Source organism: Thalassophryne amazonica, chromosome 8, assembly GCF_902500255.1.
Source record: "Thalassophryne amazonica chromosome 8, fThaAma1.1, whole genome shotgun sequence".
Classification (NCBI taxonomy): domain Eukaryota; kingdom Metazoa; phylum Chordata; class Actinopteri; order Batrachoidiformes; family Batrachoididae; genus Thalassophryne; species Thalassophryne amazonica.
The window spans coordinates 54,858,040-54,882,526 of NC_047110.1; the positions used below are offsets into that span (position 1 = coordinate 54,858,040).

The 24,487-nt window shown below is 40.2% G+C and overlaps 1 long non-coding RNA gene across 1 annotated transcript in view; it reads right to left on the reverse strand.

The window, feature by feature from the left end:
- The window catches only part of LOC117515094, a 29,860-nt gene extending 19,835 nt beyond the window's left edge, over nucleotides 1-10,025 (reverse strand). Inside the window, exon 1 of the long non-coding RNA XR_004562046.1 lies at nucleotides 9,911-10,025. This is a non-coding gene — a long non-coding RNA (uncharacterized LOC117515094). The remainder of the gene's footprint in view (nucleotides 1-9,910) is intronic.
- Nucleotides 10,026-24,487: the final 14,462 nt, after the last annotated feature.

A 24,487-nucleotide genomic window follows, 5' to 3' on the forward strand; every position in this document is an offset into this window, starting at 1 on the left:
TGGCTGTCCGAGTATCTGTCCCTCCCGGCAGCGGCTGGAATTGTTTTGAGGTTCGCCAATCCACCCTTTTTTGGCCAGTTTTGGCCTCATTCACCCAACTTTGTGTTATGTGTGAAGGGGCCATAATAGATACACTCTTTGAAAGAAACTAATAAATATAGGTGTCACAAATTACGCTCTTTTTTGGCTCAAATTTCACATTTTCAGTGTGACTGAGGCTCTTACAGTTTATGGAAATGTAAAGTTATCCAGTGTTGTTCTGCTGCCTTAAAAAAAAGACCCCAGGAAGTCATAGTGACATTTATTTTCTCTTGTAAATTTAACATTGAGGCCTTTTGAAAGTAACAAAGAAATAACATTATGTTAGTTTAACATGATGCAGCAGGTAATTAGTAACTTTAGCAGTATACAATTTGAAGTAATTCTTCATGCAGTGTTTACAGCACATATTGTTCTGTAGAAATGCTTGTGCTGTGTTTGAGCAGAGAGGATCATCTCTGATTTTTTTTTCTCCCCCTGATGTTTACAGAGCTCGGGCTTAACCAAATGACAACTATAAGCTGTGAGAGAGGCTTCTCATTTTTTGTCCGTTTACTTAAGACAGCCTTTCCTCCATTAAATGACGTCAAAGAGCCATGAGGACGGCTAAATAGGGGTTTTTAAGTATGTTACTGTCTACACAACACCCCTCACACTGGACTAGTTGTAGACACCCTTCCCCCTTAATGATTAAGGGAGTAAAGTCGAGGGGTGGAGATGCTTTATATTCTCAATTGAAGAGACAGAAACATTCCCTTAAAAGTCTCTGTTGAGGAGATCAACCATGTAGGTGTTTGCCATAAAATGTTATAGATGGAGGAGAGAAAAAAGTGAGACTTTTTCCTTGGAAGCCTCAGTGTATCCATTTCCTTGTGATGGACCACACAGTTTAGAGATCACTTCCTCTTCTACTGCCAGAGCGGCCTGACGTGTGCCGGCGCCATGCTCTGTGATGACTACCAGGATAAACGGTACAACGAGCGGGGGAACATGGCAGCTTAAAAGCCTCTGTCCCAAATAAAAATTACAAAGAAACAGAAAGGAAGAAGGGCTGTCAGAGCCAGGAGACAAAGACCAGCCACATGAGATGCTACCTTTTTAGACAGCTAGCTGTAGCATCTATTGCGCAGCAGGAAGTCTGTCTTTTCTCTGCCTGTCCCAATGTGCCAACATCTGCTTTCCAACTTCATTCACACTGTAGTCCTTGTGGCTCAGTTGGCTTTTTTTTTGTTTGTATGATCTGATCTTTTTGTCCTGACAGTTCATATTCCTGCTTGCAAGTGACTTATGTTGGCCATCGGGGTGAGCACAAGTCAGCGTATTTGTCATGATAAACAACAACAAAAGTAAAGTCAAAGAACTAAAATGTATCACTGTTGGCAAGTGCTGTGGAGCAGGTTATTACCACTTGAGAAATGTTACATGTTGGCAGAAAGGATGTGTCATAGTACGTGGTCGCTGTACTCCATGTTTATGTGCATGTGCAAGGTGATGACCAGTGGTGGGCACAGTTCCGATAATCTGCAAACCACTAATTATTGAAGCTAATATCTTTATTAGTGGATTAGCTTTCCAGATAACTTTGAAAACCATCAGCGGACCAATTAGATTCTGATAAATTTAGTTCCGATAACTTTTAGACCACTAACATATTTTTGCGGGCATAGTGAATAAAGCTTAACAGTTAGAAATATTTGTAAGTCTGAAATCAAAGATTTTAGTGCTGTCTGTTACATGTTTTGTAACAGACAGCCATGAATGGTAGCGCTCTATCCTCTGCAATCGGTCCATCTCCCCTTCTCAAAAGTAGACATATATCTGCTGCAGCCAGGTAAAACACAAACATCACCTTGGCCTTCTCAAATTGCTGGGGTTCTCAATACTAAGGTAGCTGGTTCATGCCCAGAGAAATGCAACACTTGCCCAAAATTGGTACTCAAAACATCCAGATGATTAGGGTGTGCATGTCTCACAACCATACACCAACACGTGGACTTCCTTCTCCTGCAAAAATATCAGCATCACCAAAACATCATCTAGGAGGTATTATATAACGGCTGAGTGGATCCTTGTCATTGACTGGTAGGTTGTATGTCACATGACATGATTATTCAGACCATTTGCCATTGTGTTTCGTTTACCGTGCAATACTTCTTTTAGCGTCCAATTTTGGTGCTATATGAAATATGCTATTGCACACGCCAACCACCATGCATACTCACACTACCAGGGGCGGCGTTTAGCTAAATGTGGTGGGTTTTTTGCAGACTGTTTGAAGGAGCTAATTGATGCTGCTAATTCTTCTATACAATAAAAAAACAAAAAACAAATCCACTATCCTAGCAATCTGGAAGCATGAAGAGGATGAAGTTAGGATGAAAAGCTGGACAAATTTCTCACTTGATTTTTCGCTGGACTGAGAAAGTACACAGTCCTTTTTTTTTTAAAGTACACAAAGTCAGTGCACGGCATCCGGACGACATCATCCGAATTTCCTTTGAACTAACTGTTTTCCAAGTTGAATGAGAACAATTTTGGACTCCTATTTAAAGTTGGGTTGGCTGTTGATGTCAAAGCAGCAGCGATGCACACCAAAATGGAAGTCCCTTTTCTGTTGTTTATACAAATTAATAAAATATAAAATGACAAGGATCTATTTTCACCTTTATATGAAACAAGTAATGGACTTTTTTTCATTCTTTCAATGGAATGAATATTTAATTCGGTGAAAGCTGGAATGTTTGAAATATTTGTGCCATTGAACTCATAAATGTTCATTATTTGTATACTGTATGATTCACCCTCCCAAAAGTGTCACAGTGCTTTGGACTGTCAAAATTACAACATTATAGCACATCTGCCTTATATCTGCCTCTCAAATATTACAAGCATAAAACGCACTTTACAAGGATCATAGGCTGTGACTGGAGAGACTGCGTACAACAACAATGGTTCATTGTTTCTCCAGTCACAGATAATGTCAAAAACAGACCCACTGCTAATTTTAATAACTGGAAGTTTGACGGTAAATTTTCATCAAGGCAAGTGCCATGGACGTTTTGTTGCTCCCGGTGATTCTCCATTCGAAGAAAACAACAACTTTAGAGTTCCACAGTAGTTCCACAGTTTCTCCCTGTATTTGATTATGCTTTTGGAAAAGGCTGTCCGTTGCCCTCGTCCTTCTCCCCAGTGAAAAGTTGCCATGAAACACTTTCCCCATGACCCCCTGTTTCCCTGACAAGTGAACAGATTCTAAGTATCCATTTCTGTGCCGGAGCGCTCGGCAGCATTCCTTGTGTTTAGAAAAAAACGTAAACTGATGCTGAAAAATAAAAGTGAGCAGTCAGCTTCCTTGGCGTTTCTCCCCTGGGCATAAATGTCCACATGAAAGCTGACTTTTGTGTGCAGGACAAGTCTGGTACAAGGTGGAAGGCTGCTGTTGCTCCTGGCACGCCTCGAGCAAACAGTTTCACAGGGTACCTGGTGTGTCAAACCATGATCTGCGCTTTTATTTTGCATTTTTGAAGAAGGCTTAGAAAGGAAATCTCTACTCGCCAGAACAAGAGACACACAGATATATAATCCAGGTTCCTGCACTTTGTCTGGTTTAGCATAAATCCCAGGCTGAAGTCAATATCAAGTGTCTAAGACAAGCAGCGAGTGTCATGCCAGGTAATGGCCATAAGGTCTGAGCGAGCTGTGCTGGCTTTGCAAACACTGATCTGAAATATTCAGAACTTTCGAAACTCTCTTGAATATATTTGCCATGAAAGTGTGTGGCTCATTTCCGCTCAGATCTTGGAATTCCATTATTCATCTGAGGCAGTGTTTCAGCTCTCTCTGTGCCTGCAGCATTCCCACCCACACTGCGGAGTTAAGTACCTGACTTCTCATTCAGTCCCACTTTTCTTCCCCAAATGATCACCAAAAACAGAGATCTGCTCAAACGATATTAACTATCAGGCCAAGAAGATCAGGCAAGACTTTCTTTGCCTGTAAGGAAGTGTGTGTTTGTGGACTCTACACGATTTTAGTTTAAGTTACTCCAGTCATTATTACAAGTGACATGCATGGACAGAGCCTTTGCTGTCACCATTAAATATGAAATTCAATATGAAATTCAAAAACAGTAATTCCTAGGTCTTTTGTGTTTTAATATGTTTCAAATCAAATGGAATTTTATAAACATTATCGTTTCAAAACAGCTGGTGAGTTTTTGAGGCCACATTTAGCAAAACTGGTGATGTCTTCCGATAACTCTGGAACAATACATCTAACGACGGGTGTTGCAAAGGTTTCAAAACATTTTGGGCCAGTATTTGAGTTAAACCCTGGATGAATAATGAGCAGCGTAGCATGTTTTTTTGGTACGAGTCCAGTTATTCAACAATCAAGGGAGAATACTGGCTCTGAGAGGCTTTTAGAGGCTAATCTCTGAGCGTGGTGCTAATTTCAGGAAGTTCAAAATTTAGCAATAACAGTGTGGGCAGTTTGTGTACAGAGTACTGTGAGGACAAACAAGGATTTTACAGGCATGGCTGTGGTGAGGACGAGGCTGTTAAAAACCCATTATCTGAGCACCTGGCAGCTACGAGGACAGGACAGGTTATTTTGGCTCTGCTCTCTCGCACACTTCGTCGTGACAATCCTACCTGCTTTTTGCGCTGGACGCTGTATATAAATAATAATTTATAGTGGCTTAATTATTTTCTGTCAGACTTTGGCAGTTGAATACACCTGTAATCGCTTCTGGAGTCACAGAGGACTGTTTTCATCTGGACCATTCTTTTCTTCTTTGTCTCGTGCGCTTGAGGTGGAGAACGTATTTGGAACAGATTAAAAGGTAAGTATTTGTAATGTTTTTTAATGTGATAGCTTGGTAAAAACAGGGGCCATGTTCATTCCTTCTTTATAAGCAGCTGTAAAAGTATGTTTTCTTTATTTTGGATCACCGATGTCAAAATGAATATAAGCATTTACGCAGAACGTGAGCACGCAAAAGAGATTTTGCAGACAATAATGGAAGAACACAAAGTTAAAAGTTGGATCACCGGTGAGCCACGGAAGAAATAAAGCCAGTGAGAAGAAGCGCATTTAATGACTCTGGAACACAGGTAAACTGCAGCCTGGCGCACGGATGCGCACACAGGCTGGTCTATGCAGGAGTGTCTGTTTTTGGACTGCGTTTACAAAATGTTACAACATCTGAATATATGCTGTGAATTCAAAACCCATGCTTTAAAGAGACCAAGTGTGGGAGGGGTGGTAGATTGGACCAAACCCATGCCTAAACGTGCACCATGGTTACATTGTGCTACATGGATCATGTGGCTTGACATGGATCATATGCGCCGACATGAGCCATTCAAGGCTTGATGGGGCTCAAATGACAGGTCAGTCATGGCTGATTAGAGGCTGATACCTGGTACATGTGAGGTACAGAGAGGCACATAGCGGATACGTGATAGATTTATACATGGATCATTATTCAAATAATCACTGAAATTTCTGGAAAATCCATACGTGACTCAATATTCATTGCTTTATTATTCAGTGGAACCGAGGCTTTAGCCGTCACTAATTTGCATTACATGCATAAAGTTTTGGTACCATCTCTAGACACACATTCTATCCATTCTTTAATTCTGGTTTTACTTTTCTGTTCTGTTATATATATTTCAGCCCCATATTTGCCCACATTATGCTTTTCCCCGTGCTTTCTGCCTTGCTACGAGATTGCTAGCAAGTTTGGTGAGCAGAACACAATGATCAGTACAAAACATATCCAGTGTTCAGGAGGCAGGTAAACAACATGTAAGTTCAGCCACAGCTGTTTGTAGTTTTTGAAAATGTATCCAGAATCCACTAAACACTCAGCAGGTGGCAGACACATCTGTAGGATATTACAGAGGCCAAAGAAATGCAAGAGGTTTTGCCTTCATTATATATGCTGTTTAATTTGGTGGGTTACAAGAGGTAGTACTGTATTGGCCTGAGTATAAGATGTGCCTAATTGTAAGGTGTCCCACTTCTTAAAGACATGCTTTTAGAAAAATACTTTTTGAATACTAGGGGTGGTAGATGAGCAGTTAAGTGCCCTTGTTTACAGTGTGGAAGGTTCACAAAACTACCTTGGGATTCACCCAGGCAGACAACCAGTCCATCTCCACCTCTTGAACGTAAACCATCTTACCTTCCACAGCCAGGTTAAACACTCCAGCCACTGGAGTTAGTGTTAGTGTGACACACAGAAATGTATGATCACATTTTGAATTGTTTCTTTGAAAATCGTGAAAGGGAGTGAGGTTTTGTGAGAAATTTAGTTTTAGTGTAGTTCCACATTTTGCCAGCAGGGGGACAGCCTCCCGGTGAGACGGCTCAGTGTGTTCAAAAGCCCCCGTCTTCAGAACGGCAGAAGCGAGGGAAGCAGACACACTTTCTCTGCTTGTCTCATTATTTTCCTGTTATTTACAGGTTAGTATATGTCACTAAGCACACCTTTTGTGGTTAAATTAAAGCAGCATCCTAACATGCTATACCAGGAAGTGTATTTTGTTTGTTTAAGAGTCTGTGAAATACTTTTGGTCGTGATGCTAATTAGCGTTATCTTAGCTCATGTGAGTAATGGAAGACACTAAAAGTCCGCTGTCGCTAGTTCTTAAACTCCCTTTATCTGTTGGTTAACTGTAAAAGGCTCCTGTACATCCCTTACAACAGTCATAAGTCGTGAGAAGCTGTTATTCACATGTTGTGTGTTTATACCGGTTAAAAAGAACACTAACTCCGCTAGCTTAGCCGTTTTTCCATTGGATTCCTCTTTAATTAAGCTAACATAATGCTAAGCGAGGAATAGCATCCTCTTTGCCAGGTTAACTGGAAGTCTACAAAGTGCTTACATGCAGCAAATAAGAGCATTTACGTTTGCCCAGAAATGCATATATTTTATTGAGCCTGTGTCATGGGAAAAGAAGACAGGACTGTTTTATTTATAGATTTGGACCACATTGGTATGCATTTTCATTTGTTTTCAAATTAATTTGCATATGTTTTGGCAAGTGGATAATTTTGTATTTTTTTTAAGGCAAATATGTTACAAACAGTGAACAAGTAGCTGGAATACAGTTGATTGTATAAAGAAAATACGTTTGATTGTATAAAGAAAATAAAGAACGGCAGAAGTGAGGGAAGGAGACACACTTTCTCTGCTTGTCTCATTATTTTCCTGTTATTTACAGGACAATTAATCTGGCAACAGTCCTCTCGTACGGGGCCTGTTAACATTAGTGTTCAGCTTCATGTGCACCTCACAGTATATTCCCTTTCCTTAACCTTTGACACATCTCTTTTCACCTTACACTACATTTCCTTGTACTGCTGTATACTTTTGTCATGTGTCTGACTTGCCCCAATTGTTTATCGCCTCACTCAGCTTCTTAAGTGCTGCAATCAGGACATCCACTGATTCCGCAAAGATCACAGCCTCATTTGTGAAATCAAAGTCAGTAAACTTTTCTTTACCATCAAAAGCACCAAAGTCACTAGTTTCCACAACCCTACCAAACACCACATCCATTAAGTTGAGCAGTGTAGGACCCAGAACACATCCCTGATGAATGCCTGTCCACTGGGGGAAAACTCTCTGCTTCCACTCCATGCAGAACTCACAGTATCCTTTTATATGTAGACTGGTTATGATGTCCAGCAACGTCTTGGTGATCCCACAAATTCTTAGGGTACCTCAGAGAGCAGTCCGATCAACCAAAATGAAAGCTTTGTGAAAATCGACAAAGGTCGCAAAGAAGCACTGCTTGCATTCAAAGAGTACTTGTAGAGCTCGAATGCAGGGATTGTTGACTTCTTGGGCATGAAGCCAGACTCTTCCAGTTGCTAAGCAGCAATTAGGTGGGACCTAATTATTTTACAGTGCATCTGGAAAGTATTCACATTGCTTCACTTTTTCATGTTCATTTTATGTTACAGCCTTATTCCAAAATGGAGTAATCTGATTTATTTTTCTCCCTCAAATTCTACTCACAACACCCCATAATGACATGATTTTTTTTTGCAAATTATTAAAATAAAAGTAAGAAATCACATGCACGCACATCCTCTGCTCAATACCTTAATGCAGCTTTGGCAGCAATTACAGCCTCAGGCATTCTTGAATATGATGCCACAAGCTTGGTGCACCTATCTTTGGATGGTTTTGCCCATTTCTCTTTGTAGCACCTCTCAATCTTCATCAGGTTGGATGGGGAGCATCGGTGCCCAGCCATTTTCAGATCTTTCTAGAGATGTTCAATTGGATTCAGGTCTGGGCTGTGGATGGGCCACTCACGGACATTCACAGACTTGTCCTGAAGCTACTCCTTGATATCTGGGCTGTGTGCTTAGGGTCATTGTCCTGCTGAAAGATGAATCGTTGCCCTAGTCACGAGTGCTCTGGGGCAGGTTTTCATACAGGATGTTTCTGTACATTGCTGCATTTATCTTTCCCTCAATCCTGACTAGTCTCCCAGTTCTTGCCACTGAAAAACATCCCCACAGCATGATGCTGCCACCATCATCTCCTCAGACCAGAGAATTCTGTTTCTCATGGTCTGAGAGTCCTTCAGGTGCCTTTCGGCAAACTCCAGGTGGGTTGCCATGTGCCTTTACTAAGGAGTGGCTTCCGTCTGGCCACTCTACCATACAGGCCTGATTTGTGGATTGTTGCAGAGATGGTTGTTCTTCTGAAAGCTTCTACTCTCCCCACAGAGGAAATCTGGAGCTCTGACAGAGTGACCATTGGGTTCTTGATCACCTCCCTGAATAAGGCCCTTCGCCCCAATTGCTCAATTTAGACGGGTGGACAGCTCCAGGAAGAGCCCTACTAGACTTATTCCATTTACGGATGATTGAGGCCACTGTGCTCACTGAGACCTTCAAAACAGCAAAAATGTTTCTTTACCCTTTTTGCCTTTCCAAATCATGTCCAATCAACAGAATGTATCCCAAGTGAACTCCAATTATGCTGTAGAAACATTTCAAGGAGGATCAGTGGAAACAGGAGGCACCTAAGCTAAATTTTAAACTTCATGTCAAGGGCTGTGAATACTTGTGTACATGTGACTTTTTCGTTTTTTTTAATAAATTTGCAAAAATCACAAACTTTTTTAACTTTGTCATTATGGGCTATTATGTGTAGAATTTTGAGGAAAAAAAAAATAATTTTATCCATTTTTGAATAAGGCTGTAACATAGCAAAATGTGTAAAAAGTGAAGTGCAGTGAATACTTTCTGGATGCACTGTACAGTCATCCTTGCAAGCACCTTCCCTGGCTCAGAGAGCAATATGATACTGTTGTAGTTGTTGCAATCCATGCAGTCATCCTTTCCTTTCCAGACTGAGACAACAAGTCCTTTCTTCCAGTCTGATGATACCCTTGTACCAGCTTGAAATATCATTTGCAATGCCAGGAGGACAGCATCTCCACCCACCTGGAGGAGTGCAGGCACTATGCCACAGATCCCTGGAACGTGTCCTCAGCTGTTTCATGGCCTTTGTAACCTCACCAGCATTTGATACTTCACAGGTAATGGAGAATCAGCTGCAAGAGCCCTGGCTAGGGTGCCACTCAAAAATAAAGTTTCTAATTTTTATTGCCCCCCCACCCCCCCCAACACACACACACACACACACACACACACACACACACACACACACACACACACACACACACACACACACACACACACACACACACACACACACACACACACACCAGATTCGTTCATGCTGTGAAAAGAAAAAAGCTGACAAAATTTGGATGTATTATAATAATATTTACTGGTAGCTCAACAGCATCAAAGTTTTGTAATTTTTGGAAACCTTTGGATATGACAAATAACAGTTGTTTAAACATAAACATGAGAATATTGTAGAAATACTTCAAATGAAGACTAGCAGCTGCTAGAAGTTACTTCAGACTTAAGTGCTTTTTGAAGGAAAACAGATTAACACAAAAAAGACTGAAAATGTCACAGTGCACTATCCAGGGAATGATTTCACTGCACCTTTAGTAATCGCTCCATTTGTTCTCTTGTAGCTGTCCAGCTCACGCAGCAGCTGCAGATCAGTTTGTGGAGCAGATGACACACACATGCATGTGAACCAAGCCCTGAGGTAGACCTTTATCACAACTGTATTGAAATGGCCAAGAGACAAGAGTTCACGTGCAGTAAATCGGAAATGGGAATGAAAGATGTATATCTTCAGACTGCATATGAGCTTTGCCATCATCTAGCTCGTTGGAATGCCTCACGAGCCCGAATGTGTCCATCACCATTGCAGTCAGCTCCCAGAAACAGCAGTGACAAGTGCAGGAGCTAACAGTAGTCATCTCTGGGATGAAACTCTGTTAGTTGTTGCAGAATGAAGCGAATGATATCACCCTTAACTGAATTAACAGCTGATGCTATGAACTCTACATCTAGTCCACCTTCATAGCCAGACTGGTCGATTGAGCCCCAATTATATTACGTGATATAGGATATAGGAAATCAGTTCAATTAACTACCAGTAAATATCTATATATGTGAATGAAACTTGTAGCAGTTAATATACTTCATAAAAGGAAAAAAATTAGGGGGTGGGACACGGAAAAAGCTGAAATTCTTTTGGCCATAATATTGAGAGGCACCCTAGCCCTGGCACTGGAGATGTCTAACATCCCAGCTGGAGGATCAACATTATACAAGTGCTAAAAGTAGCTGGACCAGTGTGACACTATCGTAGGGCATCTGTCAGGCTTGAACAGTGTTCTGCCATACAATAACTGCAGTGGGACAAAGTGTAGGTTTTGGAGGAATGAAGCACATTGAAATAAAAAAGCACACTGAGAAAAAAACAAAACAGGTGATGATGCATAAAACAGTAAGAAAGTGATAGAAAGTGTATGAATGAATCATGCCATCAACCATTGTAATTTGACCTACCTTGTCATGTCTTCTTTGTCACAAGTTCACCACTTGTGGAATGATGTATGACTTTTCATACCGATAAATGTCCCCCCCCCCCCCCCCCCCCCCCCCCCCCCAAAAAAAACAACAACAAAAAAAAAAACTCCCAAGACATTCCTGTGAAGGGATGAGGGAAGATTTTGAGGACATTTTATTTTACAACACTTAAATAAAAACTTGAACTGTTTCAATGGTGATAAACCACAGTCTCTGCTAACAGAGCCTACAATGTTTGAACCAACTTAAAAAAGTGTCACAATTTCTAAAAATCTGAATGAATTAAGTTGTTTGAACTTAAGTTTGAAAGTTAAATCAACTCTAACTTACAAACTTAAGTTCAAACAACTTAATTCATTCAGTTTTTTTTTTTTTTTTTTTTTTTTTTTTTTACAAATTTTAACACTTTTTTAACTTGGTTCAAACATTCTCTTTTTTCAGTGTACTGAAAACCCATCTGGCTGCAATATGTGGAGAAAGTGCTGCTTCATTTTTTCCATGGCCACATCAACGAGGTTTTATGGTCACACAAAACAATGATTGGGCGATGTGGCCACAATGACAAAAAGAACCAAAATAAATTCAAACTTGTGCACCCAATTTTTGTTTTGTTTTTTAAAGAAATTAATCATATATATACTGTATAATCATTCCAGACAAAAGAACAGCTCAACGACATCATTAACGGCTCAAAATTACCATGAAATTCATGCCCATGATGCATGTACAACACCTGGCCAACACGGTTCTTGTGGTGATCTTGTTGAAGATGTTTTGACAAATAATTGTGCTATTTCAATGCAGATTCATGTAATTTGACAAGTACAAAATCCATACGTGTTTGTTGATGAGCTGAAGTCATGGCACCACTCTTTGATGCCACGTATTCCTATAGATGTATGACATGCAAAAGCTTAGTTTGCAGTTCTAAGATGCCCCCATGTTTTATCAGATGTTTTTGTGTTAAAAAAAACAAAACAAAAAACAAACAAACAACAACAACAACAAAATCTTATATTTGGGCCAGTACAGTATTTATTGTTTTTACTTATTGTCTGTACAAGCTTGTTTGTATGAGCTAGCTCACTCACCCACTCATCCACATTTTTTTGGTGTCCACTCCTGACACTATTAACCGAAAAAGGGAATATGAGCTCAAGGACTGAAAGTTCAGTTAATAATTGAAATGAAACAAAAAGCCAATTAAGCTGCAAAGTTTTTTTAACTTGCACAGTGACCTAAAAACAGTCACACTTCATCATCTATTGCACATTTCCTTGTAATGTTTGGTGCCAGTGTTCTAATTAATTGTGAGTATTGCAGTAATATTACACAGGGAACAATTCAGAATATTGCACAAGTATTGAGAAATAGTGATGTTCTGTAAGTGGGCATGTGGCCATGTTTTTTTTAAATTAACAGCTTGAGGGAAGCTGTTTGCGCTTTGAAAAGAATTATCTTGGCATGTTTCTTTTGATGGTGAGTCAATTGTGCCACTTATTAAAAAGAATTTCATGGCTGTATTGCAGTTGTATAAGTGTTCACCATGAAACTAGTTACAGGGGATGTTGAAATACTGAACGTTAGGATTCAGTATCAAAATCTCAAATGTTTCTGTACAAATTGGTTGTTTTTGGCATTGAACAGTCTAAACATTCTTCCAGATAAAGTTACAGTCTGGCTGCAGTTCTTCCTCATCAAGCTGTTATTCAAACAGATGCACACTGTTGATTTTCAGGGTTAAGACTGATTCGTAAATCAAATCATAACTGTGGAGTTAACACCCACTGTGTTATTTTCACTCTGCAAAAGTGCTATTTTGCTAATTCCAATACCATAAAATACTCATTTTTAATTTTCAGATTAAACGAGGGAGCCAGAAAAATTCCATGCAATCCTGATGAGACCATGCACATGCCACACAAAAAGCCCACTGGTGGCATTCATACCAACAACCTTCTGAGTATGAGGGTACAGCACTGTCACTAGAATACTGCACACACACACACATATATATACGAGGTCTGTTAGAAAATTATCCGACCTTTTTATTTTTTTCAAAAACCTGATGGATTTGAATCACGTGTGCTTGCGTGAGCCAACCTTGAACCTTTTTTTCACGCCTGTCGGTTGTGTCATTTGCTTGTAAGCAGCCTTTGTGTGAGGATGGGTGTAGTCTCTCGTCGTTTTTTCTTTGCAAGGAAATGGCGGAACGACTGGAGCAGCGAGACTGCATCAAATTTTGCCAGAAACTGGGCGACAGCCAGGTGGAAACCATTCAGATTATTCAGACGGCTTTCGGTGATGATGCTATGAGCATCACAGAGATTAAGGAGCGGTACAACCGGTTTAAAGACGGCCGCACAACAGTGGAGGGCGTGCCGCGCTCCGATCGCCATCAATATGCTGAAATGACCGGATCATTTCCAAAGTGAACACTGTGATGATGTTGGACCGTCGTGTGACTATCCTATCGGCACATTCCACTGTGACAGAAGATTTTGCCATGAAAGAGTTGCAGCAAAATTCATCGGCACAAAGCTGATGGCGCAGCAAAACGCAACAGGGCTTCGTGTTGAAGCGGACCCGGCGCCACAAGGGGGCGTTTGGGGGCGACGCCCCCTCACGTCATCAACCTTGCCCCCTCGGATGTGAGAGTTATCAAAAATAAAAAAGAAAGAAAGAGAAATATTGGAAAATATAGTGCCTCGCAGTTTCGCAGATTTTTTTTAGTCCAATTTTGCATGCTTTTTTTTTTTTTTTTACAGCGCATTGTGCTCTGTGTCCTCATCAAGCAGGCCGGTGTTCTGTCGAGATGACGGGACACCTGTTGCAGCACCGTGAAGGGAGAGTACGCGCATTGTGTTCTGCGTGTCTGTTTATAAGAATCTTCTCGCCCAGAAGAAAAAAGAGCGCCAACAACTACCCATAACTGTGGTCTTCACTCGGAAAAAGACACCTGCAGTGAGGTGTGAGTGGAAAAAGGCGCGACAGTGGCGCGGCGCCAGGACACAGAGGCACGATCACAGGAGCTGTGAAATGCTGGTCAGTCACTATTAATAATTTCTTATGTGTCCAACCTCATAGGTTGATCGTTAAAAATAAATTCGTTAGTTCTAAAAGCCATCATAATTATTTATAGGAAAACGTTCTATTTTTATTTCTCAAACAAATGTTTGGGCCTGAAAACAGGTTGGTCTTATTTTTCTACTAAGGTTTGAAGTTTAAGAGTGTTTACACATGAGAGAAAAGTGAGAAAATGTTAATGCCTGTTTGAGAAAAGTGTATAAAGTATGTAGTGAGGGGTTTTACAGCCTTAAAACGTCTATAATAATTGTAAAAAATAACACTGTCTACTTCGCGGATTTCGCCTATTGCGGGCTATTTTTAGAACGTAACTCCCGCCATAAACGAGGGACCACTGTATATCTACATGAAAGGTTTATCTTTGACGCGCTGTGTGACTGTTATGCCCAATTGCGCTGTGTTTGCGCTTGTGATGGAGGGCTGTATGTGGGGTTAATCTACTGTCTCGTGTCATTTCTCAGATCAGTTGTTGGTTTGGTTTTGTGGTATGCAGGAGATCACTTGACCGAGGGTCTATACGTTCAAATAATAATTAAAAAATACTGTCATCACTCTTTACTCTTACTCAGTCAGTCTTTTACAACAGTGTAGCCTAAATACACGAGCTTTCTAGGAGCGCACCAAATTCATTACGCACGCTCAAAGGCAGGTACCCTCCGGTGCGCGCTTTTTTTGGGGGGGGCAACCCCGCCCCCTGTGATAAACTCATCGCCCCCTTAATATTTTTTCTGGCGCCGGGCCTGTGTTGAAGCCTCACGGGACATATTGTAACATGCTCTCACCGGCGCCATCAGCTTCGTGCCGATGAATTTCGCTGCAACTCTTTCATGGCAAAATCTTCTGTCACAGTGGAATGTGCCGAAAAAGTGCTGATGTCCACCTCTTCCGCAATTTCTCGGATAGTCACATGACGGTTCCACATCATCACAGCATTCACTTTGTAAATGATCTGGTTATTTCAGCATGTTGATGGCCGCCCGGAGCGCGGCGCGCTCTCCACCGTTGTGCGGCCGTCTTTAAACCGGTTGTACCACTCCTTAATCTGTGTGATGCTCATAGCATCGTCACCGAAAGCCGTCTGAATAATCCAAATGGTTTCCACCTGGCTGTCGCCCAGTTTGTGGCAATATTTGATGCAGTCGCACTGCTCCAGTCGTTCCGCCATTTCCTTGCAAAGAAAAAACGACAAGAGACTCCACCCACCCTCACTAAAAGGCTACTTACAAGCAAATGACGCAATTGACAGGCGTGAAAAAAATCATGCATGCGCATATATATATATATATATATATATATATATATATATATATATATATATATATATATATAAACAGATTTCTCCAGAACTCATTTTTCTAATTTAGCACTTGCTCTTGGACCGTATTAAAATAAAATTTGTGGAGAGTTGAATTAACACTCTGGGGTTGAGTAGGTGACACCATTGTGGTATGAATTTCTTTTGGAAATGAACACCAGAACCATCACTGTGTGTTTGTGTGTGTGTGTGTGTGTGTGTGTGTGTGTGGAGGTGGGGGGGTTGAAACATTCATATATATCTCTTACCTATAATTGTATGTAAATATTACAATATATTTTCCAAATTAACCCCTAGAAGAAACTTATAATACAATTTCAGACACCCCAAAAGTGGAACTCCTCATTTCTTAACCTGGGGTGTATGTCTAGTTTGTTTGCCTCACTTTCATCATTGCAATGTTTCATTTAAAGCTTCACAAAACTGACAAAATTTAGTTTCTGCCAAAATCCAAGCATTATAATGCAGGTTTCTTTTTGTAGCGTGTTGCAAAATTACAGTTTATTTTAATGAACAGAACATATTTATCTTGGGTGAATTCCATAGTGAATGTTTTTCTTTTTCTTCTAACTCCGTTGACAGGAGGAAGCCTCCTGTGTGAGTGAGTATGCTATCATCTGTAAGATGTCTTGCAAATCACTTCAGAGATGTTATCTGGTTAAAAAAACCCTGTATTTTTGCATGTAGAACTGTTTATTTCTCTAATGTTTATAAAATATATGAGAAAGATATTAGATTTGTACAGAAAGAAGCTGTTTTGAAGTTTTCTGCCACTTTGGTTTATTTTGCTTGAGCAGATAGCCATCCAATGTCACGCTGCCTTTCTTTATTTTGATTGGTTGTCGCCGTGTGCTTCCCAGCATCCCTCGCATAAGTTGTGATCTGACATCCCTACCTAATGCAGGTGATTGCATTTCATCACTTGAAATTATATATTGTTATATATAAATTATATTGTTATATATTATAAATTGTTTCCAGACGGTGCAAATTTTGATCATATTGGCAATATCATATTATGAATCCCTTATTTAAATGATAAGGATTAAAATTATAGTGGTGCCATAGAAAATTATTTTATGACTTGAATCTTAAAAAACCCAGAGGTGGCACAGCTTTTAAGAGGATGCTGTAGTAAGTTAATGTAAGTAGCTGTCTGTCTTGGTTAATACATTTTACTTTCTTACCTTCTATGGTTCTGAATTAGAATATATCAAGTGCCTATGGATGAATGCTTCACTTAGCTAATTTATAACTTTTGCTTTAAGATACAGTTTAATTAACATTAGCGAGATAAAGCTAACATTTCCCATTAAAGACAGTAATGTTAATGCCATCCCCCCACACACAAACACACACACCTAATTGTACCTGCATAATAATTCACACACTACATTTGTAAGCAGTAATGTCAATAAAATATGATCTTTAGGAGATTTTGCACATGAATTCTGTCATGTTTTTGGATCATAATGTTGATGAGAAATGTTGGGATTATTGACGCACACTCAAATGCTATACATGTGGTTGTACTCTACTTTACTGCAGTATAAGCAAACCCAGATTAATTACAGTTTGCTTAACATGGTCAGGACAGATCTAAAGAGACTCACCCTGTGAGGCTCCCGGGCAGATAAATGACTGTGGAGAACTGTGCACGTGCATGCACATGCGGTGGCATTTGGGTATGTGTGGAAATGGACCCAGAGCACCTCGGTGGAAACTTGGCCACGAGCCGATCGTTGCTCCGGAGGGCTGACAAACAGGCTGCAATGGATCTCTTTGCACATGAGTGACAAACACAACGTAAACACATTTATGTCAACCTGTTAGCTTTCACTTCATTTTAAAGCCAGATAATGCACCATTTTACATCTCACTTTTGCTCATGTATGGTTTGTACTTGTGTGTATTGACAGCCGCTCACAGTCAGATTTCCTTGAAGTGTAAATCCTGTGCCAGTGTTGGATGTGAGTGTGTCACAGGGGCCAAAGAGGGATGTGGTTCAACGGTAAACAACTGTGTAGGAAAACCCTCGTGTGGACGTTCACACTTCCAGGCAATACATCAGCTAAGCCCCAGGGATCAGTTTGGTTCTAACGGAGCAATGTTAGATCAAACCCTCACCCCCCCCACTGCACCCCATGCAACATCCAAACCAGATGTTTAATGAATCGCTCCTCATAAAAGATTCCACTCTTACAGTGGACCATGCCATTTCCAAATAGGGTAAAGAGGTTACGTGTGCAATCTCTAGTCATTAAAATTCTTCAGTAGAACTTTGTGTTTTTGTGACAACCGCAAAAGAAAAGAAAAAAGTTGTCCTGAACTGGTGGGTGTAGCATTTGTGGTGATTAGTGTCCATCTGCCACAAGCTACATCTAGAATGCGATGATATTCATGTGGGGGGAAAAAATGCAGGTCATGAGATTCATTCTTCTGAGCCATGGACAGACTGCAGGAAAGCAACCCCAGCTGTTGGCTTTGACATTTAATAACATGGATGGTGCACCAGATAGTCCATGTATAAAAGAATTGCATTTTTTTCTCCTTTTTATTTCAGTCTAACATAATCTGCCATTTTATTTAAATCACACTATACAGATGTTATTTATCATGAAGGATTTCCCTCTGAAAAATAGAATAAATAAATAAAAGACAGAGCATCCAAGGTTGAACAGAGAAGCTAAAATGACACATTCATGATACCCTATGTTAAAAAAAAGGTTGCTCCCATTTGCCTGTTTTATTGATAAACTCAGCTTTTCCCTGTTCTGTTTTTTTTTTTTTTTTTTTTTTTTTCTGATTGACTGACTGATCAATTTAAAGAAACATACAAAAACCTGTTCTTGTTTGGAGCGAGCAATTGTGCATTTTCTGTATCGTAGAAAATGTGCTGAAAGGTGACGAACAAAATGTGGCCTCCTCCTGTTAGCACTGTTTCTCCTCCTTGCTCACTGATAATCACAGCTGGATATGATCAGAAATGATGGCCAGAAACAGTGTGGGCTGCTGTCTCTCACTCTGGTAGGATGAGCACAATTTTGAATGGACATAATCTAAATTCTGAGATATCACAGCTTTGACACCTCTGAAATATAGCATCTGGTTTGAAAGTTGCAGTATTTTTCAAGTTGAAGGAACATGAGCAGGGACAAAAACAAAAGCACAGCGCGACAAACTAAAAGTCTGCATGCACACTGTGTACATGGACATAACTACGAGGTGGATTTTAGGTTTATACTCTTCGTAGTAGTGCAGCTTAGCTAAAATTTCTATAACAATTTTGCATTTTCTGATAAAAGCATAGAATTTGGTACACATATAGCCAAAGACATTCCAAATAAAACTGGATATTGAGGCATCATGAAATTTCAATATGTCACCCATGGCAGCTTTTTTGTCACAATAAAAATTTAAAAATGCTCCAATCATATTGAAAAATATACCACATTATTTGTCTGATAATGACTATTCCAAAAAGGTATAGTTTGAACTATCTATGACTGATTGTTATAGAGTTATGGGGCAAAAAACAGCAAAAATAGTGACAAAGGTCAATTTCAGATTGTACAGGGGTTAAAAGTTAAAGTTGCTCAAATTTTGATTAAACGTGATGCAAATTATTAGTTGCATTAATAAGGTTTAAAAAAGGAATACTTTGCATCATTAGTCATGCTTAGTTATTATGTTATGGGGTAATCTTACACCAGATAACTAAAACAATCCTTCAAATGGTGATAGAAGCACCAAATTTGGCACAAATACTCCTTAGACATTACTCTTGAAAAAATGGACTGGCTGCTTGAATTTTCAATGGGCGGCCAGGTAGGGGTCAATTGAGGAATTCCAGAGGAGTCAAAATTTTAAAATGCTCCAGTCATATTGAAAACTATACCACATTATTTGTCCGATCATAAAGATTCCAAAAAAGTATAGTTTGGATGATCTATGACTGAATTCTATGGAGTTATGTGATTAAAAACTGCAAGAATGGTGATAAAGGTCAGTTTCAGTTTGTACAGTGGTCAAAAGTTAAAGTTGCTCCAATTTTGGTAAACACCTGGTGCAAATTATTGGTTAAACTAATAGGATTAATACGAGGTCTGTTAGAAAAGTATTGGACCTTTGGCTGGGAAAAAAAACCTGGCATACCTGGAGCATTGGAAACCTAATCACCCTCAAAGTAGTCTCCTTGGGACTCCACACACTTCTCCCAGCGGTGCCACCACTGTTGGAAGCATTCCGAAAAAGCCTCTTTTGAAATGGAGTTCAGCTCCGCTGTCGTTGCAGCCATAATGTCCTCTCTTGTCTCAAATCTCGTTCCTTTCAATGGCATGTTGAGTTTGGGGAACAGCCAGAAGTCGCAAGAGGCCATATCAGGAGAGCAAGGAGCCTGTTGAACCACCTGAGTCTGGTTTTTCATCAAAAAAGTCTAAATTAAGTGCGAGGAATGTGCTGGAGCATTGTCGTGATGGATGCACCAATCTCCTGTGGCCCACAACTCTGGTCTCTTGCGCCGCACAGCATTATGTAGGTGACGGAGGACAACCCTGTAGTACTCCTTGGTGATTGTTTGACCCTGTGGTGCGTACTCGTGGTGTACCGCACCGCGGGAGACAAAGAAAACAGTCAGCATCACTTTGACATTGCTGCGCACTTGGAGAGCCTTCTTTGGTCTTGGTGACGCGGAATGATTCCACTGTGACGACTGGAATGTGGTTTCCGGGTTGTAGCCGTACACCCAGGACTCATCACCAGTGATTATGGTGTCCATGAAGTTGGATTTACTCTTTGTGAAGTCCAGCATGTCCTGTGAGACTTCAACACGAAGTTGCTTTTGCTCTGCTGTCAGCAACTTTGGCACAAATTTCACCGCCACTCTTTTCATGCCCAAATCGTCTGTCACAATGGAATGTGCCGAAAAAGTGCTGATGTCCACCTCTTCCGCAATTTCTTGGACAGTCACACGACGGTCCCGCATCACCACAGTGTTCACTTTGGAAATGATCTCGTCATTTCGGCATGTTGATGGCTGACCGAAGCGCGGCTCGCTCTCCACCGTTACACAGCCGTCTTTAAACCGGCTATACCGCTCCTTAATCTGTGTGATGCTCATTGCATCATCTCCGAAAGCCGTCTGAATCTTCAGAATGGTTTCCACCTGGCTGTCGCCCAGTTTCTGGCTAAATTTGATGCAGTTGCGCTGCTCCAATCGTTCCATCATTTTCCTTGTACTAAAAATCCGCCCAGCGCGCTCCACACGTCCCCACACAAAGGCTGCTTACCAGCAACTGACACAATCGACAGGCGGGAAAATGTTCACGCATGCGCACGAAGGTTCAAGGTTGGCTCACGCAAGCACACGTGATTCAAATCCATCAGGTTTTTGCAAAAAATAAAAAGGTTCGATACTTTTCTAACAGACCTCGTAAGTGGAACAATTTTGATGGTGTTGAATGCTCGGTCTCCAAAGTAAAGGTCAAACAATGTTGACATCCATTTGATTCTATGACAAGTGACATATGTTACCCCATAACATAACAACTAAGCATGAAGATTTGAAATTGGCTAAATTCATTCAGTGTCATATTTGCTTGCCGGCTAGTGGATGACAAATGGTACCCGACTAGTTGACTAATGATTTTCATTAGTTGTCTCAACCCTGCTAATTAGGACCTACTCTGCTTACCTTCTGAGATCTAACAGTACCACATGTATACAAAGGGGATTGGCGATTGAAATGCTCACTCTTAAGGGCTAATTTCTTCAGGAAACCAAAATAATAAATAAATACATAAAAATCAACATTGCTAAAGGCTTTGCAATAAATGGACCAATAACTACAGAACTAAATAATTTTGAAACAATGGAAATTTTTTTAAGATGACTTCAGGTGGATAGAAACCCCCCCCAATAAATAAATAAATAAAAATCCTGGCTATGCCCCCTGTGGCATTGCTGTGGACTGGTTGACTGGTTGAGGCTCAGTGGTGGGTACACATTTTATGTTGTATATTCTGTTTCATCAGCTCATGATTCCATGAGAATGACAGGAATTTTTTTCAGGAACTCAAAGAGGAAAAAAAAATCCATTGATTTGCACCAAAAAACCAAACCCATTTTTGTCCCAGAGTTCTCTGCTTTAAGATACTACACATGTGAATCCTAAACTCTGAACGCATTGAAGATATGATTGATGATCATTGATGGAAACTCTCTTGAATGACACAATATGTCATCAGCCACACTTAAAGTGAAGATGAATATTTCAATGACCTGGTGGAATATTAGAGGGCACCTGCAAAGCTATTCTGGAAATTATAGTGGGAAGCATTTTACATGCAGCGTGTCTATCAGCATCTAAACACTGCACCCCCAATTAAAAATAAATGCATGTCAAAGTACTTTAAGCCTGACTTAACTTGGCAACCTGCAAATAAACTGCAGCCAACACACAAAAAGGAAATGCCTCAAAATATTCACTTTAGAAAAGCAGAAGGACGCTCAGAGTGTATACTTCCACCAACACTTGAAGTGTTCTAACAGTTACCCATTCTCTTGCACAATTTATACATTAAATACCCCAAATCTCCTGAAGACAGTAAAAAACAAACAAACAAACAAAACTGCAAATTTTGTTGTTTTAATGGGAAAAAGGCAGCTGTGGTTGCCAGAAAAATTCTCCAAAAAGCACAGTAAAAAATATGTAAAATACCTTTGCAGAAAATACTGCAAATTTTACATTATGAAACTGTTGTAATTTGCAAACCAAAAATAAACAAATACATAAATAAAATATGAATGTATGTAAACAATCTTAAACCAAGAATATTCTTTTTTTGGGAATTAAGCACACTAACTCATTGTTCCACCATTCTGTGTCATGGTGTTAGTCTGACAATGTAATGAATTGCTAAATCTGTTTTTACCTGATTGATATACATCATTTTTTCAGGTCCTCGTATTAACATATTTTGTACAAATACCGTAAAAAAATGTTAATATGGCAATATGATATATAATTTCTTATATTTTCAGAGTAACTCCCATTATGTGATAGCACAGGATGCAAATAGTGAGTATGCTTTTCACCCAAATGAAACAGCCCAGGTTCAAGGCTCCCTGAGGCCCATTCACCTTATAGGACTGAAGTAGTTTAAGGAAAAACCATCCATATGTGGATACAATGCCAAACCTCCAGTGATGGCCTTGTGCAAAATGAGAGCGCCACAACAAAATCTGATTGAATGGGAAAATAATTACTTTAAAAGCAACATAATAATGTTAATTTAAACAAACATTGCTCTGAGATTCACTGGTTTAAAATGTTGTCTTCTTCTTCTTCTTATGATTATTATGATTATGATTAATATTTTGTAAATTACGACTTTATACTGTGAAATTTACAGGTTGTTCTGAAAAGGTATTTACATATTTTACTGTATTTTTAAAAAGATTTATTCTGGCAGCCACAACTGCCAGCCTTTTTACAATGAAACAACAGATTGTCTAAACTATTCTGATCAGCTTTAAAAATGATTTTTATACATCTCTATAAAATATTTGTGACCCGCCCTCCCCAGCACTATATGTTTGTTACAGCCTTATTCTAAAATGGATGAAATTCATTTTTTCACCTCAGTACACACAATACCGTACCATATCTCACAGCATGTCGTGATTCAGCATCACGAAATAGACATGAATCTATTGGTTTGTGATATTGTCACGAAAAGTGCAAAATTTTAGTAATGGAAGCACAAATTTATTGTAATACATTCCGTCACGGCTGCATGAAATTAAGTGATACTTAGTTTTAGTAAAAATAACAACACTAAGAAATCACGTGTACATAAGTATTCACAACCTTTGGCAGGAAGCTCAAAATTGAGCTCAGGTGCATTCTGTTTCCACTGAACATCCTTGAGATGTTTCTACAGCTTAATTGGAGTCCATCTGGGGTAAATTCAGTTGCTTGGACATGATTTGGAAAAGCACACACCTGTCTACATGTAAGGTCCCACAGCTGACAGTACATGCCAGAGCACAAACATCAAGTCAAAGGAATTGTCTGTAGACCTCTGAGACAGGATTGTCTCGAGGCAGAAATCTGGAGAAGGGTACAGAAACATTTCTACTGCTTTGAAGGTCCCAGTGAGCACAGTGGCCTCCATCATCCATAAATGGAAGACATTCTGATCCACCAAGATTCTTCCTAGAGCTGGCCGCCTATCTAAACTGAGCGATCAGAGGAGAAGGTCCTTAGTCACTGAGGTGACCAAGAACCCGATGGTCACTCTATCAGAGCTTCAGCATTCCTCTGTGGAGAAAGGAGAACCTTCCAGAAGGACAACCATCTCTGCAGCAATCCACCAATCAGGCCTGGATGGTAGTGTGGCCAGACAGAAGCCACTCCTTAGTAAAAGGCACATGGCAGCCCACTTGCCAGTTTTGCCAAAAGGCACCTGAAGGACTCTCAGACCATGAGAAACAAAATTCTCTGGTCTGATGAGCCAAAGATTGAACTTTTTGGTGTGACTGCCAAGCGTCATGTTTGGAGGAAACCAGGCACCATCCCTACAGTGAAGCATGGTGGTGGCAGCATCATGCTGTGGGGATGGTTTTCGGTGGCAGGAACTGGAAAACTAGTCAGGATGGTTCATCTTTCAGCATCACATTTCCCTAAGCACACAGCCAAGATATCAACGGAGTGGATTCAGGACAACTCTGTGAATGTCCTTGAGTGGCCCAGCCTGAGCCCAGACCTGAATCTGATTGAACATCTGTGGAGAGATCTGAAAATGGCTGTGCACTGACGCTCCTCATCCAGCCTGATGGAGCTTGAGAGGTGCTGCAAAAAGGAATAGGCAAAACTGCACAAAGATAGGTACACCAAGCTTGTGGCATCATAGTCAAGAAGATTTGAGGCTGTAATTGCTGCCAAAGCTGCATCAACAAAGTATTGAGCAAAGGCTGTGAATATGTATGTGTGATTTCTTAGTTTTTTTTTATTTTTAATAAGTTTGCAAAAGTAAAAAAACAACC